Below are 10,717 nucleotides of genomic sequence, written 5' to 3'. Positions count from 1 at the left end.
GGGGGGGGAAGGCAGGAAAAGATAAAAGTTCTCTCTAACAATAGGATAGCAAATTGGATGTACTTATTTATCTTCAAGCACTTAAAATACTTAAATTTATCTGGTACTTCCATACTCATCAGAAAGCCAGGAAAGGGTCTGAATGGCTGAGAGCCAACATCTCATGTTTCTCTTACCCAGAATGAGACAACTAGAACCACAAATAAGGGGGTCATCACCCTATTAAGATCAGCAGCACAGCTCTGTACAGCTTGCTGTCAGAGCAGTAATTCAGCAGATTAGAGTTTCAGAACTCTACCAGGTGTAAAGGAATGAGAATTTAAAAAAAAAAAAGTGAAACTCATGATTTATTTTTTTTCCTTTTTGTGCACATAACAGAAAGACAAGATTTTTAAAGTTTGATTTAATGGCTACTTCATCCAGTAATCACAGGTTTTCTAAATTACCTCAGCATATTTTTAGATAATATCAGTTGTGACATTACCTCAGAAACAAGCTTCAGTCATTGTGCACTCTAAAACTCCAGAATTATAAAGGCAATGTCTGAAAAACAGTCAAACATAGGCAAAAATCCCCAAGTATTGATAAAAGCCACTAACCTTATCTCTCTCCAATTTCCTCACGAAGCAATGCCTTCTCAGTAACTTTGCAGGGTCTCAACTTGCAAGAATGGAAAAACCCCCAGCAATGCAACCAACAGCTCCTAAAACCAGAATGGCCACCACTCAGTACTTAATGAAAATGCCACACCAAGGAGAGTGAAGAAGAAAAATACTACACGCAAAAGCAGAAGAGTACACACATTTGTAAGCAACTTAAGAAAAGGACTCCTAAATAACAACTCGCCCATCATTCTAGTAACACTTACCTTTTACGTTCATCTCAGCCTAGGAGCAGGCTAAACTGGAGAGGATTTATCATTAAGCTAATTCTGCTGCCTGGTTCCCAGATCAGGAAGACTTAGTGGTACTGACCAGCACCAGTGCAGAGTCACCCCATCCCATCTTCTTTCCAGGACAACGAGGATTTAGAATAATGCAAGACTAGAAAATACCCACTGCTATGTCACAGTAGTAGTGACAATGACAAACGAGTCATCTGACACACACCAGTCCATGCTCTGTCCTGCCCTCCAGTACACCCTTTCCCTTTAAAGTTAAGCACAGCAGCACTGTTCTCCAGCCCCCCGAAGTGCAGGGGCTCCTGCAGCTGTGCCTGCCGGTGGCCTCACCCACCTGTGTGCCACCACACCTAACTCCTTCCACCTGGGGCCTCTTCACTCTCCTCCTTCCCCCGCTTCATGACTACTTTAGGAGGTCTCTGCAGTTTGCAACCCCTGTTGCTGATCTCAATTGTTTACTTTAATGAGAGGTGCATAGGGCAAGTTTTCCTGTGTTTGGACACAGTAGCGTGAGAAACCTTAGAAAACTTTTTCTTTGGGGAGACTGCGGACTGAAATTTGTCTCTGGTGTCTGCTCTAACAAAGCTCACTGCTTTTGACAATCTCACAACTTCTGAATTTAAGTGGGTAGGTCAGTACAAGAAACCCATGAGCAATTTATGTTCACTTTGCTAGACTTTACCAAAAGGAAAAGATACAAGTATGAAGGACAAACTCAGAGTCTAAAGCTACAAGGGGGTGTAAAGCAAGAATATATTGTATGTGGATAAACTTAATTACTACTGCTTTCCCTGAAGCCCTTAAAAAAAAATCATGTAATGCTGAAAATCTCTAGATTTTTTTGTTAAGAAGTTTAATTTAGGTCTGCAGTCAAAAGATACTTGCAAAGCTGACTATAAAATGCTACTGAGCGGCTCCTTTTTTGTTTGTCTCTATACGACTGCCACCAAAACGGGATAAAGAGCTTATGGACAGCAGTGGGATGCAGCTAGGCAGGCATCCTTTATTAAGGGCCAGGTGTGCGGGGGAGTGTCTCACCAACAACGCACACCTGGGTCCTGTAACAGGCTGATTAGACTGGATACACTCATACATATTAATCAAGTTACCATACATAAACATGATGATTCCTGTAACTCATTTTCATATTCCCACCTCTTCCTGGTCATGCACACCTGAGTCCTGAATTGAGTCTGGGGGCTGCTATTGCGACCGCAATAAGGGCAATAAATCAAGCTTACCAGGCAGTCTAACAACGGTACTTTGTCTAGCAGTGTAACTAGTTGTATGGTTACCTTAAACTAAATACAACATCTCTATGACTACTTAAAACATGACACCACTATCTTTTATAAAAACCCTGGTATTTCTGTGAGATTCTATTTAATTGATTAGTCCTAATCATTCCTTATCAAAATCTCCAAAAATCATCAACTCAACCTAATAACAAATGGGTAACAATCAGTAACATGATGACTCTCCTGATTAAATATTTTTCAGGATTATTTAATGTTTTGTGATACATACAGTGAAAAAAAATCAGAAGGAATTGGCTTCCATGTGGTATTTTAGCTTGTACTGGAGGGGGGCTACAGGGGTGGCTTCTGTGAGAAGCTGCTGGAATCTTCCCCCATGTTCAGTAGAGCTGCTGACCAAGGCCCAGCCCATCAGCGATGGTGGCAGTGCCTCTGGGATAACATATTTAAGAAGGGGAGAAAAACCTGCTGTGCAACAGCAACTGCCGCCGGGAGAGAGGAGTGAGAACGTGGGAGCAGCAGCTCCGAGGGCAGCGAGGCAGGAGGTGCCCGAGCAGGAGCAGAGGTTCCCCCGCAGCCCCTGGGGCAGCCCCTGGGGGGGCAGCTGTGCCCTGCACCCAGGGAGGCCACGGGGGAGCAGAGACCCACCTGCAGCCCGGGGGGACCCCACGCCGGAGCAGGGGGATGCCCCAAGGAGGCTGTGACCCTGCGGGAAGCCGCGCTGAGCAGGCTCCTGCAGGAGCTGTGGCCCGTGGAGAGAGGAGCGCGGGCTGGAGCAGGCTCTCGGCAGCACCCGTGACCCCGCGGGGGACCCCGCTGGAGCAGCCTCTGCCTGAAGGGCTGCACCCCTGGGAGGGACCCCGCTGGAACAGGGCAAGAGTGTGAGGAGTCCTCCCCTGAGGAGGAAGGAGCGGCAGAAACAACGGGTGACGAACTGACTGCAACCTCCACACCTGCCCACTGGAGGGGAGGAGGCAGAGAAAATCGGGAGTAAAGTTGAACCAAGAAGATGGCAAGGCTGGGGGGAAGATGTTTTAAGATTTGGTTTTATTTCTGATTACTCTGATTTGTCTGGCAATAAGTGAAATTAATTTCTCCAATCTGAGTCTGTTTTGCCCATGATGGTAACTGGTGATTTCCCTGTCCTTAACTCACAAGCCTTCCCTTTATTTGTCTTCCCTGTCCAGCTGAAGAGGGGGAGCGATAAGAGTGGCCTCAGTGGGCATCTGGCATTTAGCCAGGGTCAACCCACCAAGTAGCTGTATTTGTTTGAACACCTGCATTGGTTACCAGTGTTCCTCACGTCAGGACTCCCGCAGAACTAAATTGACTTGAGCAGTGGTTAAATGTGTGTAGTCCCTCCGTTCAGAATGGAAACTGCTGCTTTGCTTTTGAATCTAAATTTTTATGAGGTGCAAATAGCAACAACACACTACAATAGTGTAATTAACTCTGAGGCTGACAAGGGAGTAAGAGACAAAGCCTGTTCGGCTGACAAAATGACCAAATGATGATCTATTGGTGTGAATTCAATGTGCAGGCACACAAAGATTTAGTGGAATGTAGGGTTAAGGTAAGATTAATGTGTAACAGTATTTAGACAGACATATGCTGTTTGTCACTGTAAGACTGAGCAATGATTTTCAAAATGAAAACATTCTACATCTGTCATGTTTTTATCAGAATCTCACAAAGTTTATAAAATGAATAAGTATATTTTAATCTTAGTTGAACAGAAACTTTGAAAAATAAATAAAAACATGGGAATACAAATATTAACTGTTAAATCTACTAATACAGTGCATTTGTGGAGGTACATTCAGCATTAATGACATAACTTCCCGAGTGAATAATGCATTTTTCTCACTGTTCACTGTGATGACACAACAGTAAATTAACGTGGAGGGGTAAAGCTTCCGTATGACCTCCTCAGTTGTGCTGCCACCAACTGTGTGTGCGCAAGCTCAGCAGGTGCACAAAAAGTAAGTCAAGGAGGGAATGTGCATTTTAAATTGCATAAAACTTTACCTGGAAAACCAACATTAACAGCATACAAATGCTCACTAAGATTATTAAACTGTAAGACTCCCTGAGAAAGAGGAATGGGTAGTACTGAAGAGCAAGCGTTCATTACAACCAGATGAAAGGTATGTTCTGTTGTGCAGGTAGAATCCAGTGTCAGCCCTCCTGCTAGATTGCTTGTTACTGAGCTAACTTCTTCTGTAAATGCAAACCCCAAAATCCCATTCAATACTTCTTGGTGAGTAATCTCTTCACAAGAAATTAAGAGGGTGCTGAATGTGTTGATCTAGCATAGCTTCATTCATTACAGAAGCTGAAGAGCTTCACCTTCCACTGTGAATTCGGTTGCTGAACCGAAGCTCCTGAGTTACGTTATTTTTGTCTAAAGCAGCAGCAACTTCTCCACTGGCAGTTGATCTGTGTATAGTAGATACTAGAGGGCCCAAACCAACCCAGTTATAAGCAAAGAATATTCTGTTGATACTAGTGAAATTACCCAAGTGCTAAGTTTGCTACTTAATAGTTCTTCACCACGTTGGCTGGCAGAAAATTGTACTCGCTTTCTAATAAGGCTGACTACACGTCCTTTCCATGTTTTTAGTTTATTTGCTATCACTATGCTTTTTCAAATGTCTAAGAACAATCATATAAGATGTTTCACAGACTTGTTAGACAATGCTGCTGGCTTTAGGAAAGACGCTTATACATTAAATTTAGATCTTGATGTATGTATCCTTTCTTTCCTCTTATAATAAGATGTTTACAATGAACCACTTCCTTCCTCAGGCCATTTTCCATGAACTAAAGTTGCCCACAAGTGAAAAAAAAAAAGTGATTGCCTTTGACTATAGTAAATACTAGCTAAAATAAGCTGTGCTGCTGACACAAAATCATCAAACCTGTACTGGCTTTTTATTTGCTTTCAGGACTGAATATGATGGGGAATACGATGACAATGTTGGTGATAAATTCAGTATTACTAGCATATTGTGGCTACAATAAAATCTTCAAAAATCTGAATGTTTTACAGTTTTTTGACATTTTGTTGCCATGATGTCATCCCTTTTCTTTTATCTTCTGACAAATTAAATCCTCTGTGGCATTTGTAGGGCTTTTCAAGCTAACCATAATACAGAGCAGTAGAATGGTTAAGTAAATTAATTTGAAATACAGAAAACACTTTCCAACTAAAATTTCTTTAGACTCTTCAGGTCACTACTCTTTCTCAGGTCTGGATGCATAGAATGGAGAGCGGTGTGTATATAAACTGAAAGTGTGAGCTTATCATCTGTGTAGAAGAAAATATCCCTACACTACACACAAAATACTTATTTGGCAGTAGAAAAGGTGTCTGTTTAAATGGTGGCATCTTATTTTTAACTATGTGAGTACCCTTGCATGTAATCATTCGGTCTTCGTGGTCACCTTGACTTGCTTTCTCAGAGGCAAAACTTTAAACTTTTCAGGACATTGTTAGTATGTAAAGTGTGATGCAGTTTTTTTCCAATGAATACAGAACTGGAAATATAACTTAATCCAACATGTTGCAAATACCACGGTATTAATTCCCTGACTTGCACCATTAAGATTATTTTCTTAAATATTCCCTTATATTCCACTATATGGACAATACGCAGATGACAACGTATTAGCTCTTTAACATCATTTCCCTTTCAGCAAATTTGGGAAGTGTATGGCTATAAAATGCCACCAAAATGCAAGAAACTTTAAGACTGCGCTGTATTTTGAAAAACAGCATTTGTATAAGCAATTTACGGCAAAGTATTGAAAACATGTTACTGTTTCAAACCTGAATGTTAATGGTAGCTGCCTGACACCCTGTGTAGCTAATTTCACTCTCAAATTAATTGGACTCCTCAGTGTTCTGTTATAGAACTAGCTATCTCGAATAGCTGCAGGCATCAATTTGTTGTTGTTGTTGTTGTTGATGCAGTTTTACATATTTTCTCCAGTTTCAGAAAGAAATCGGGATGTTTTTCTCCAACAACTAGGCGTCTAGTTTTACAGGTTTGCAACTTTGATTTTCTTTGGAAATTTTAATGCTGGTTAATGTGTCTCTTTCACTTCACAAAAAATACTAACATGGATACTATATCCTAATCACCATTTTTCGTGATTACGCATAGATATGCAGAGCCTACCTATGAACACAGTGCTGCTCTGACCACATCTTTAAAGAATATTATTCTACTTCTGTACAAAACAGAGCGAGGAATGGTAGCCAATGTCTGCATTATTTGTTAGTAGCTAGCTTACTAATTACCTTGACCTATGTAAATGAATTGGTATGGGATCGTGTTCACTGTCCTTTGTATTAAAAGCCTTCTCAACCATCCAGTGTTCACATTGCAACTGAATTTGTCCTCCCTCATGTAATTTCTTAAAATGTTTATGGAAAATACACCTGGAAAATTTTACTAAAGAAATCTGCAGAGATTGTCTTTTTTACAAGACATCTAATCCAGCTTTAACCTTCAATCTTTATAGAAGGCATTTGTAAGACTGTTGTAAAGGGCTAGTAAGTTTACTCATTCCCACACAAGGATATCCCACTGACATGCATAGAAGTTTTTTAATGCAGTCACTGTTATGCATACGTTTCCAAGACTGCGGGTTTAGGATTTTAAGTTACAAGTACTTGGCTGAGGAAAGAAAGTGGATTTATGTGTTTAATGACCCTCTACAGCTACGTGAAAGGAAGTTCTAGTGAGGTGGGTGTCAAGTCTTTTTTCCACAGTAACAAGTCATAGGGTAAGAAGAAATGGCCTCAAGTTCAACCAGGGGACATTCAGATTGGATATTTGGAAACATTTATTCACTGAAAGGGTCTGGAACAGGCTGCCCATGTAAGTGGTGGAGTCCCCATCCCTGGAGGTGTTTGAGACGTGCAGATGCGACGTGTAGTTCATGGTTGGATTCTACCACCTTAAGGGCCTTTTCCAACCTAAATGATTCTATGGTTCTGTGATTCTGTAACCCTACTTACATAACTTCACTATAAAAATAATTCAGTACCAGTTTGGCAAAGTGAAGTTGATGCTAATTAGTTGATTAATTTCAATTCCACTGCCAGAACCTTTTCCAGTGGTTATATATCAATATCCTGCGAGTGCAGCAATAAAATATGTGTACCTGTTATGCATGCACAGCTATATTCACAACTCACCCAGCTCCACTGGAAGGGTGGTATAAATACAGATCACGTATTACTGCTCCACTATATATTCAGCTTCTCAATAACTCTAGTATTAATGTTCCCCCTTGAACTTGCTTCATGATTTGTTTATTTAGGTATGATACGTGATGTCAGATATTAAACTCTGCTTAAAGACTGCAGCAATGACAATCAGCTCCAAAGAAGAGAAGTGACTTGAACTTTCAGACCTTGAAATCACCTGCCTAGCAAGTTATCTCTACGCATGGTGCTATGTATTACTTATAAATGAATACTAAAATGTTTCATATCTCAGAATTGATACACTGAACTAAATTACATCCTGGCCATTACCTATCATGATGCTCTGTGTGTTTGTAATTGCAGATTGGTTGATCTTTGTGCTTAAGAACCAGAGAACAGTTTGCTACATCAACAACGCAGTCCCTGGAGTAACAGTAGGATAGAAGAGTAGGAGAGCAGAAATTCTCAACACTAGGAGAAATTTCTTATTTCACAAACCAAACAAGATCTTATTATCAGACATCTGGAGAAGAGGCAATATGAGACCTCACATCAGTTTGCATACAGCTGCACAGTGGTTCCAGAGTGCACCTTCTTATTTTTCCTATCTTCATGGAAATAAATCTTCTAACTAACTTTCAGAAGAAAGAGCAGAGGATTTTCCTTCTACCAGATTTACTCTTGAAGATATTGAGGGACACAGCAAGATGGTGTGACACGTCTACAGCATAATACTGAAAATGCCCTCTGTATGGGTTATGGGATTGAGGATGCATGAGTGGTATTTCTTCTTAAGCCTTTTGTGCAGCTGTGCAAGATCTTTGACCACAGTCTATTCCCTAACTGCACTCCAGAGAATAAAATTCCTTTCTCCTTCTGCTTATTGCCTTTTCCACACAGCAAAAAAATTAAAAAGAGGTAAATATATAAAGCAGCCTCTCAATCAGCACAGGGGAGCAACAGGATGTTCTGATCACAGAGGCAGTGTACCCTCAAGATGTTATTTAAGGGACAACTCTTGAAGATGATGTGTTTCATCCTGAGATTTTCCTCAGGTTGCTTTGAGCTGCTGAATCACTGCAACAAGGCTGGAAAATTACATCAGATAAGTCCTCTTGGGTAATGTGAGACACTGAAGACAGATGGAAAACTAGGTAAAAAATACAGACAGCACGACCAAGGGCTAAAAACACAACCAACCCTTCCTTCTGAGGTCATCTAAAACATGAATTTTCACTTTTTCAACTAGATGAGAGGTAATAATCTCCTATAACTATGAAATAAATGAGGAAATACAAATTTAAATGTTTGTCATTTGCATAATTTATCTAGTTCGCAACAACTCGGTGCAGTTTTACTGTTTCTCTCATACATGCAATTTTTTTTTTCCTTTTACTATTTTTCTGCCTCGCTGTGTTCTTTAATGAGTCCCTCTAAGAAATGGCTGTTATTGCTGTTAGGCAATGGCTTTTTTTTGCTTTTGAGCACAGTCACTACTGCATCCAATAACGACTTTTCCTTTTCCAGGCAGTGAACACCACATGGGTTTCATTTTGTAATCCAGAAAAAAATGTCACGGCCAAATTAGTCTGTATTAGAAACACTGAGAAGAATCCCTTTTTCATCACTGCCTCTAACATAGCAGAGAGAGAAAGACACATTACTTAACCTTGAGAACAGCAGATTTAATTATTGACATATTTTTAGGCAAGTCTTTGAATTTACTTTTCTCATTTTGTGTGAACAGAATCCCAAGCTAGAAGCTGAAGCACTGAAGGTGCATATAGATAAATAACGTATTTGTCTCTGTGTAACTGGCATAATGAGTCTTATCCGTGCAATTACAGAAGCAGAAATACATTCTCAAAGCTTAGACATATGCCTTCTACTTAGTGCTGATTCACTGGAAAGGAAATCTCTCCCATCTTATTCACACATAGTTACACTTGGGTTTTTATCCCTGAGAGATTTTGTTTAAAATCTATGTCCAACACTGTCTGGTTTAGTTCATAACGCTAAAACCCCCCCGAGTGTCTAGCCACCAAAAAACCTCAGCCTTTCCCGTAGGCTATGCTAACTGTGCTTTTTTTAGACTCAAATGACCTGACATTCAAATCTGCTGATTATTAACAGATCCTTTCAAAATCAGCAGGATTAGCAGCACTTACACCTTTGAGAAATTCAGGCCAAAATGAGGTGTATAAGTGTGTAAATTCTGCAGTGTGCCTGCAAACTAGACACCTGTAACCAAATGTATTTCAAGACAGCAGTAAATCCCCATTTATCTTTGTACTGTTTCATCATGACTCTTCCTATCTATGAAGAGCAACAGAACAGAAATCTTGCTAATTTATATCTTGATTTTTCCCTCAGTTCCAGTATTTCTAGTATTTAGGATGCTTTTCTTATCAATCAGTTTATTTCAATTATTAACTTTTAACAATTATCATCACTGTGAACTGTAAACTTTAGATCATCACCTAGATAGTGGTCCTTGAAGAAGACAATTTAAAGTACTAATCATGACAAAGAGTAGCTTGAAATTCTTGAGGTGATGTAACAAACCCAAGGTTATTAGTAAATGGAGATTAAGGTGGGGAAAACATATTTCTAGTATAGGTAATAAATAGGCAAAGCAGTAATTCTCTTTTCTGAAATGCAGCTACACAATGAAACATCAGGTTTTTGTTACTCTTGAGATAAAACAGAAATACTTGCCTAATGAGCAAATTATTCAAAAACCTAACCTATACATTCAAATGCAAGAGTCATTTGTCACTCTTTTTGAACCAAGATCTCATTTTTTCTTGTTTTCAGTATTTAATAGGATGAGTTATTTCACAACCACAACTCCCCACTTCATCTTTAAGTGCATAATAATGTCAGAACGTGTACAGGAAAGATAAATCTAAGTGTTTCTCTTCTATTTGAGTGTGGTGAGATTTCAGATTTTCTTTATTATGGAGCATGCATATTTTGTGCTACAGTTTTATAGCCTTGGAATGGTTTTCTGCCGTATTTTTGGAAAAATACTAATACTGTGCAAGTTGCTATTTAAAGTAGACTTAAAAGAGCATAAAACTAATAATTGCCACATCTACATAGTGCTGTCAAACATGGCCAGTGATCATTGTGGTATTAGTATCAGTAATTCTTCTCAGAAGCATTTAAACTTGGCATTGCTATCATTACCAAATGTGTTTATAGCAGCTACTGTAATAGTTTTTCTAATGCCATAAATTTCTTCAGTTAATTATAAACAAATTGGCATCCTTAATTAATGGGTCCTACTAATAATATATTCTCTCAGACATGTGTGAATGATATCCAGATACTAGC

The 10,717-nt window shown here is 39.6% G+C and overlaps 1 long non-coding RNA gene across 3 annotated transcripts in view; it reads right to left on the bottom strand.

The window, feature by feature from the left end:
* LOC113481372 overlaps positions 1-10,717 on the bottom strand; it is a 157,359-nt gene that overhangs the window by 52,257 nt on the left and 94,385 nt on the right. For all 3 annotated transcript variants that reach the window (XR_003398668.1, XR_003398669.1, XR_003398667.1), the window contains exon 2: positions 600-703. This is a non-coding gene — a long non-coding RNA (uncharacterized LOC113481372). The remainder of the gene's footprint in view (positions 1-599; positions 704-10,717) is intronic.

Source organism: Athene cunicularia, assembly GCF_003259725.1.
Source record: "Athene cunicularia isolate RWA chromosome 5 unlocalized genomic scaffold, athCun1 chr5_part3, whole genome shotgun sequence".
NCBI lineage: Eukaryota > Metazoa > Chordata > Aves > Strigiformes > Strigidae > Athene > Athene cunicularia.
Note: the sequence above shows the minus strand (reverse complement) of the source record. Positions and strands in the feature narration are given on the sequence as shown.